Source organism: Sus scrofa, chromosome 1 (assembly GCF_054392235.1).
Source record: "Sus scrofa isolate SSC_HxYL_T2T_F1_AM1 chromosome 1, Sscrofa_HxYL_maternal_Yorkshire_Landrace_v2.0, whole genome shotgun sequence".
NCBI lineage: Eukaryota > Metazoa > Chordata > Mammalia > Artiodactyla > Suidae > Sus > Sus scrofa.
In genome coordinates, this window is record NC_139383.1 from 275,071,326 (window position 1) to 275,079,959 (window position 8,634).

Here is an 8,634-nt window from a genome sequence, read left to right on the forward strand (position 1 = left end):
CCAGCAGAATATGATTTATTTCCTATAATGTTGTGGATGACAATCACCATAATATAAAATAAACTCTATAAAATTCAAAACAATTTTTTTTATTTTAGTTCAAAGAGGTGTTGCTTTCCTCATTTAGCTGATGAAGAAACTGAGGCTCATAGAAGTTCAATAACTTGGTAAAAACAACCACTTAGGAAGGAGGCCAACATTCTAATGGGAAACTCATTTACTCCACATTAAACTTCAAAACACTGTTTGAGCCTAAATGCTGAAAAAGCATACATTATTTTTTTCCAAAGCTCCTTTCCTAAATATGACAATAACCTTGGCCTAACTCTGTGCTTTAAACATACATAAACTAACATTAACCTCACCCCACATAGAAAAAAACCTTATCCACAAACATCCCCTGGCACTGCAAAGCACGTACACACCATTGAGCAACACCCCCTGAATCCACTGAAAACTGCAGCCTCCCCATATTGACTTAGGACCTGCATGATTCTGGAATATACCTTGATCCACAATGGAACCTCCTAAAATGAAAACAGTCAACCACATAATTATTGGTCCACACTTGCCAATTCACAGTTGAGGCAGTGGAAGCATGCCCATGAAATGTTGCCATGGGGTTTAGAAGCTCTGAGATGCACCCCAACATCTAAACAGGAAGCCTTGGGGATCCACTTGTCCCCTTGGAGTCAGCTGTGCTAACCATGATTCCCATTCTGTGTTCTCTCCCTGGAGAGATCCCAGGACAAACTCCCCTGAGAGGTCATCACACCAAAACACCCTCAGCCTAACAAGTGCCCCAAGAGGCTGTTAGAGCAGACCTCCAAATCCTGAGAAGCTGGCAGGGCTTCCAGAACCAGGATAATCCTCCCTGCTGAGTCAGAGGATCTCTGCCTCCTGAGATCTGGAGCTGGGAGAAGCAGCAGCCTGCTGGGGTCCAGGTGGCAGGAAAGTAATGGGGGTCTGAGGACAGGGGAGGGATAAGTGTTCTCCCTTTGGAGGAGGACATCAGCTCCTCCCTCCTTTCCTGCTTCTCTCCTTCCAATCAGGCCAGGATTTCATGGGAGACAGAGGGAGAAGCTGGGCTTTGGCTGAGAAGTAGATGTGAACCTGATTGGCAGATGTGGTGCCCATCATCTTCTGGGGAGGTTGGCAAGGAAAGAAAACATCTGGACATGGAGGTGAGCTTCAGTGAGCTGGCCACCCAGGGGCTCCCCAACTCGATTTGGTACCTTACTATTTTTTTTCCTTGATACCTTCTCACATTTCATGGATTGAGAAGTCATAGTGTCCAAGTAAATTTTCCATGTGGCACTTGGTTTTAAGAACATCCGGTTGGACTTCTAGGTTACCTGTACTGTATATTTTCAGGGAAGCATAACCAGAAAAAGAGGAAAGAAAAACTGCATATAGTATTCCTGGCCTCTCACCCTGTGATTTTAGAACTATTCTTCCTGAATCTCAGCTCCAAAACCTTCCTCCTTTTTGCTACTTGTCTGCGTGGGGGGTCCTGACATCTTCCATCTGGAGCATTGGTTCCCAATAATTCACCAAACCACCAGAGTTTTCTATTCGACCTTCCCCAGGAGGCCCTTTCACAAATGACTCATCTTTGAATGTTGATCTTTGTGTGATAATCTGTTTTACAGACATAGTATCTCCCTTGTTATTCATAAAACATCAGGAACCAGCTTGGGAGCAGGTGATGCGGGACAAATCATACCCCTACTTTTCATCTTCAGTCCAGGGCAGTGTCCATTGCACGACCACAGCTCCACACACCAGACACACCTTTACCATGCATGGCCAATTATCTCTTGTTGATTTGAGCCAATTAATCATGCATATACAAATTTTCAAATTCCACCATCTCTACAACATATAAAGATAAGTCATCTCATGCAACTACAAGGAGAGGTCTGAACATGGAAGAAGAAATCTAATCAGTTAAGGGGAATGGAAGGGTAATTCATGTAGGAAATTATCAAAATGAGGAAAATAGAAGTTCTTGTCATGGCTCAGCGAAAATGGATATGACTAGTATCCATGAGGATATAGGTTCAATTCCTGGACTTTCTCAGTGGTTTAAGGATCTGATGTTGCACAGAGCTATTCTGTGGGTCACAAACATGTCTTATATCTGACATTGCTGTGGCTATGGCATAGACCAGCAGGTGCAGCTCCAATTCGGCCCCTAGACTAGGAACATCCATATGCTACAGGTATGGCCTTAAAAATAAAATAAAGCACTTTACAAATGTTTGAAAGAACATTTCTGTAAAGAATTTTTTAAACAATTTCATGATATATGTATTTTATTTTATAGATTTGTGTGGTACTGAAGAATACATGAATAACCAATGTCTCAAAATATTTAAAATTTCTGTGTAAAATATAATTCATGAGGTACAGATGAATATGCTGTCTCTAAAAAGTGATTTAAAGCACTTTAGCTAATGCAAGATCTGTTGTTACAGAATTGTTTAGAGTGGCAAGAAACACTAGATAACTGGTGACAGAAAAAAAAAGTGTATATAGATAAATACACACACATGTGAAATAAACAGGATGTGTATATATATATCTATATAATATATATCATATATATATGTATATACACACACACACATATATATATGAAAGAAGAATTTTTAAAACATCATTTGAATAGTCACCAATGGACACCCATCCAGTACACATATGATTTAGGACAGAGAATTAAAGAAAAAAGATTTACCAAAGAAGGGAGACATGCTCAGACTGAGGATGAGAGCATCCCATGAGTGAAGGAGGATGAACCTCTCATTTTGTGCCCAGATAAGGAAAGAAACACTTTGAAGTAGATTCAATAATCCTGTTAGATTTTCCCTGCTGGTTATTTTGGCCAATGCTGATTTCTGTCTAAGAAAATGCAAAGATAAACCCTAGTGATATAAAAATTGAATTTGCTTTGATAAGGAATGAGTGTCCTATGACTTTGCTACCTAAAATACTTCCATCTCCAATCCCCAGTCACCTCCATCCTCTTATACTGCTTTCTTTTGTTATCAAATATATCCCAACCTGATATTAGATTCCATATTTGTTCGTCGATGATCTAGCTCCCAAACTACAATCTGAACTACACAAAAGCAAAGATTTCTCTGCTTTATGCTATGTTATCAGCACACAGAGCTTTTCTAAGAATAGGAACTAAAAATCTTGAATCAGGAGATCCACCCCTGATAGTTTCTAATGGAAAAACACCTCTTCTGTCTCTCTAAATTTCATACCACATCATGCCCATGGATTTGGGATGGAAGGACCACATCAAACACCAGGAGGCTGACAAGCTTTCCCTGCACAGCTTCTCTTTGTGACTAAATCAAGGAAATGAAGACTTGCTGGGTTCTCATGGTTTGGGGTGTAGAATTGGAGCATGTTTAGTAACAAAACTTCTTGTGTATAACTAGACCCACGTCAATGGAAAGAGTCAACCAAACCAGCAGTGTCTCTGAGTTCATCCTCCTGGGACTCTCCTCTCGGCCCGAGGACCAGAAGCCACTCTTTAGCCTCTTCCTCACCATATACCTGGTCACCATCACAGGAAACCTGCTCATCATCCTGGCCATCCGCTCGGACCCCCAGCTCCAGACCCCCATGTATTTATTCCCGAGGTTCCTGTCTTTCATTGACATTTGCTTCTCAACGACCATTGTCCCCAGGATGCTGGTGAACTTCTTGTCCCATAAGACCATCTCCTATGCTGGGTGTCTGACTCAGATGTACTTTATATATGCCTTGGGCAACACTGACAGTTGCCTTCTAGCAGTCATGGCCTTTGACCGCTATGTGGCCATCTGTGATCCCGTCCACTATGTCACCATCATGTGCCACTGCCTGTGTCCTGCTGGTGGCCTTCTCCTGCTCATTTCCTCACCTCTATTCACTCCTACCTATACTTCTGCTGAATAAGCTCACTTTCTATGACTCTAACATTATCCATCGCTTTCTCTGTGACTTCAGTTCTCTAGTGAAATTGTCTTGTTTGTCCACATCTGTTTTTTGGGGTACCCCCTTTCAATGCATTGCTTTATTTTATATATGAATCATCATTGTGGTTATCAAAATTCTCTCAGCTGCTAGCAAATCCTAAGCTTTCTCCACTTGTGGTTATCATGTCACCGTGGTGATACTCTTTTATAGAATCATCTTCTATATTTATTTACAGCCTGTGTCCTCAAACACTGTCCCGGACCACATGGCACCAACTGTCTACACACTTCTAAACTTGGCACTAAATCCTGTTATCTACAACCTGAGAAACAAAGACATGAAACAAGGCCTGAGGAAGCAGGTGGGCAGGAGGAAACTCCAGGCAGTATCCTTTAGATTAACACACAATGGAGTGTTTTCTACAGGATTCTATTTTTTATATGTTCTTGACTAACAATCAAGCATTTGGATGTTGCTACATGTGAGACAAGGTTTCTGTGGGCACTTACATCCAGGGCTGAGGACTCGTCAATTTGCCCTGCTTCTGCTTAGACCATGATACACTCCCTCACTATTCCTCTTCTTTCCTAGGAAGAGTCGTCACTTGCTCATCTTCCAGATACTGCTTTAATATTTTTCCCAAAGACATTTCCTGAACAAATTTCTTTCCTCTATGAAGACTTATACTCCAAAATCCCTCACATTGAAGTATATTACTGAAAATAATTACTGAATTTTTAGCTGTTGAATGTCTTTGCAAACATTTGAGAGGGGAAGAGGGGGAGGATATATTTTAGTTAATTTTCAACTAGATGATTTTTATAATTCCTCATTTTTCTTTTTCAAATACTTTTCCTTAGGCATTCCCTGTTGGCTTAGCATGTTGTCACTGTTGTGTCTCTTGTTTTTACTCAGGTTAAACCCCTGGCCCAGAAAAATTTGCATGCTACAGACGTGACCAAAATATTTTTTTTCATGTTTAAAAATTGTTTTCACTTTTACTCTTCTCTTCCTAAGTTATTATATTGCTTTGGCTTTATTCCTTTTAAATTTCCCCATTTTTATCCATACAACTAAAAATTGCTTATGACCAGAGAGAACGAGAACTAAGAAATGATCCATCCCAGAGTGGAGATGGTGAAATCTTTCTTCCTGCCATCTATCCCTGTAGCTGGTGTCAAGATATATAATTTAACAATATTCTAGACACTCCAGCACTTAAAAGAGTCTAACTTGGAGAAATATGATCATATATGTACATTGAGTACTGAGAATTTCTTTTAGTCAATCTCAGCTTTTTTTTTCTTGCTTTTTAGGCCACACCTGCAGCATATGGAATTCCCAGGCTAGGTGTCTACTTATAGCTGTGGCATCTGCAGTCCTACAACACAGCCACAGCAATGCAGGATCCAAGCTTCCCCTGTGACCTACACCACAGCTCACAGGAAAGGCAAATCCTGGACCCACTAAATGAGACCAGGGATTGAACCTGCATCCTCATGAATACTAGTCACCCAGCACAAAAATGGGAACTCCCCAGCTTTATAACAAATAAAAATTGAAAAAAATGTAATCCTACCAAGAGATATAAATTAATTATGATTAATTACATAAATGTAACAATTTATTTTTTATTTATTTTATTTTATTTTATTTTTTGTCTTATTGCCATTTGTTGGGCTGCTCCCATGGCATATGGAGGTTCCCAGGCTAGGGGTCAAATCAAAGCTGTAGCTGCTGCCCTACACCACAGTCACAGCAATGTGGGATCTGAGCCACATCTGTGACCTACTCCACAGCTCACAGCAATGACAGATCCCCAAAACTATGAGCAAGGCCAGAGAGTAAATCCACAACCTCATGGTTCCAGGTTGGATTTGTAAACTACTGAGGCACAACAGGACCTCCAATAAATGTAGCAATTTAAACCAGGCTGAAAAATCAAAGAGCTGTTTTTTAATATATTAATTAAATAGAAAAATAAGGGATGTAGAAAAAGCATAAAGGTATGAAGACTAATTTTTAGTTTTTATGAATATATATCTGTAGAGTTACTGGAGTAGAAGGACAGAGATGGAGAGAATTTCTACTTCTTTACACATATTTGGAATGTATGAATTTACTCAAATAAATATTTATAGCTCATGGAATTTAAAACCATTAGCAGAAGTCCAGTGTTCCCAGCAGCACTTATTGAAGGGTCTGTCTTTTCTCCATTGTATGCCCTTGCCTGTTTTGTCATAAGTAAGTTGACTGTAGGTATGTGGGTTTAATTCTGGGCTTTCTATCCTGTTCAACTGATCTATAGTTCTGTCTTTATGCTGGTACCATATGGTTTTGATGACTGTAGTTTTGTAGTATAATCTGAAGTCAGGAGGCTGAGTCCTCCAGTTCCATTTTTATTTCTCTGGATGGCTTCAGATGTGCTGGGTCTTTTGTGTTTAAAACACCTAATGTGCTTAGAACATTGCCTGACATTTTGAAAGTCTTCAAAAACAGTGGTTATTTTTCCATTATCCTTTACAGACTCATCACAAGCAGACACCATTTAGTTCATGACCACTGTAGTTGGTGACAACTCCATCGGTTCAAATCAAAATACAGGAATCCTTTGACTCCTATCATTTCTCTCATATTCCTCTCAACGTGTCAGGAAACCTTGTTACTTCAGACTTTCAACCACATACACTTCTCCAAATACTGTTTCCTCTGCTATTATCCTAGCCTATCAATCTCTTAATAGCACAGTTTCTGGAACTCCAAGATGGTCTTTCTGCTTCCAACAAGCCCTCTTCTCTACATGCCATCACGCTGATCCTTTGTAAAACTGAATCATGTCACTCTTGTGCTAAAGAGCTTCCAAGGGATACACACATAATTCATAGTAAGATGCAAATTGTAAATACTAGGGAACATAGTTCCCTTGAGGCACTGAAATGATTCACACTACTCTTCTCTCACCACCTCCCATCAACCCCTCTCCTTTTTGTTCCTGGAACATAACTGACAATGTCACATCTCAGAGTTTTGCAGTTGCTGTTTTTTGGCCCTGGAATAGTTTTCCTGCAAATATCCTCATGGCTCTGTACCTTGGGGCCTACAACATATCCTCACAATACTATTTAAAATTTCAACCTATCCCCCTCATTCTTTATTTCTTCACAATGATGCTTTTTATAGCACTTAAATGCCATGACATTTACTTACATATTATGTTTATTTGTATGCTCTCCCATTAATATATAAGATCAACAAAGGAAAAATATTTTTGTCTTATTTTTTTCATTTCTAAAAATTTCCATAAACACAGTAGACACATAAAAATGCTTGTCAGAATGAATTACTTATATATACATTTAGCTTTGTCTTATCTGAAAATCAGTTCTTGCTGTTTGTGAAGCAAGAGATCACACAATTTAACAATCTAAATTTAAGCAGGAATAAGTAAGCTCTCCTCAAACAGAAAGACCCAATTATAAACACATCCTACATTGTAATCATGAATTTGGAAATGGGGTTCATGTTCACTGGATGCTCCTCCACTGGATTATTGTCACAGGCCAATATAAGTTTAGGAATGAAGAAACAAGCCAAAAACTTAGCAATATATTTAGGTTTGAGGAAACAATCAGATACAATACATAACTAGCAACTGCATTAATACAAACATTCTCAAACATTACTTAATTAATATTTACATTCTACAACAACAGAAAATGATAGACAAAAGGATAAAGAAACCAAAAAAGTTACTTGCTATCTGATTTACATATATAGATGTATACTATGGATTATCATTAAATTTAATCTTTGCTACTTTGATGAATGTTTATAAAAAAATATTCCACAATCCTTGATACTAACTCAACTGTAAGGAATTCTAGCCTAAAGAAAATGAACATACCATATTTGAAAATTCTTATCTTTTTAACTTTTCAGGAAATTAAGGTATAAGAAGGTATAACTCATACAAAATGCAATAGTATTGAAAAGTATTGGAATAGAAAGACTGGAGTTCAACTTCTCTTATAAAAAGGACAAAATTACAACACAATGCTGAGCAACTTTAAACCAAATGGACTTGAAACTTTCAAAAAGATATCCTACTCCAGAACATAAATAGGAGGCCACATCAAGAGGTAGGATGGGCGATTACATTATATAAGCAACCCCATGCCTCCTGGGTGGGAAGCCCCACAGACTGGAAAGTAACTATCATACAGACTCACCTTCAGGATTGAGAATCCTGAGTCCCACATCAAATATCCATGCCTGGCAATCTGGCAAATTTGAGAAAGAGCCCCCAGAGCATCTGGCATTGAAGGCTAGTGGGGCTTGTGTGCTGAAGCTCCACAGGACTGGGGGAAATGGAGAGAGCATTCTTGAAGTGTGCACACAGACTTTCACATACACTGGCACCCAGGGCATGGCAAAGTCTCCATAGGAATCTGGGTCAGGCCTGACTGAAGTTCTTGGAGGATTTCCATGGGAAAACAGGGGGTCAATATTGATTGTTCTGGGGGAAGGGCATTGGAAGAAAATCTCCTGGGAATATTCATCAGTATGCTTTCCTCTGGAGGTGACCATTTTGGGAAAATTTCACCCCCATACAACAGCCCTGAGAAGCCCCAGGCCAAACAGCAATCCAGGTGGGAT

At 39.3% G+C, this 8,634-nt stretch overlaps 1 pseudogene; it reads left to right on the forward strand.

Moving 5' to 3' along the window:
- Positions 1–3,465: 3,465 nt before the first annotated feature.
- LOC110258946 (olfactory receptor 1L8-like) lies at positions 3,466–4,432 on the forward strand (annotated as a pseudogene).
- Positions 4,433–8,634: the final 4,202 nt, after the last annotated feature.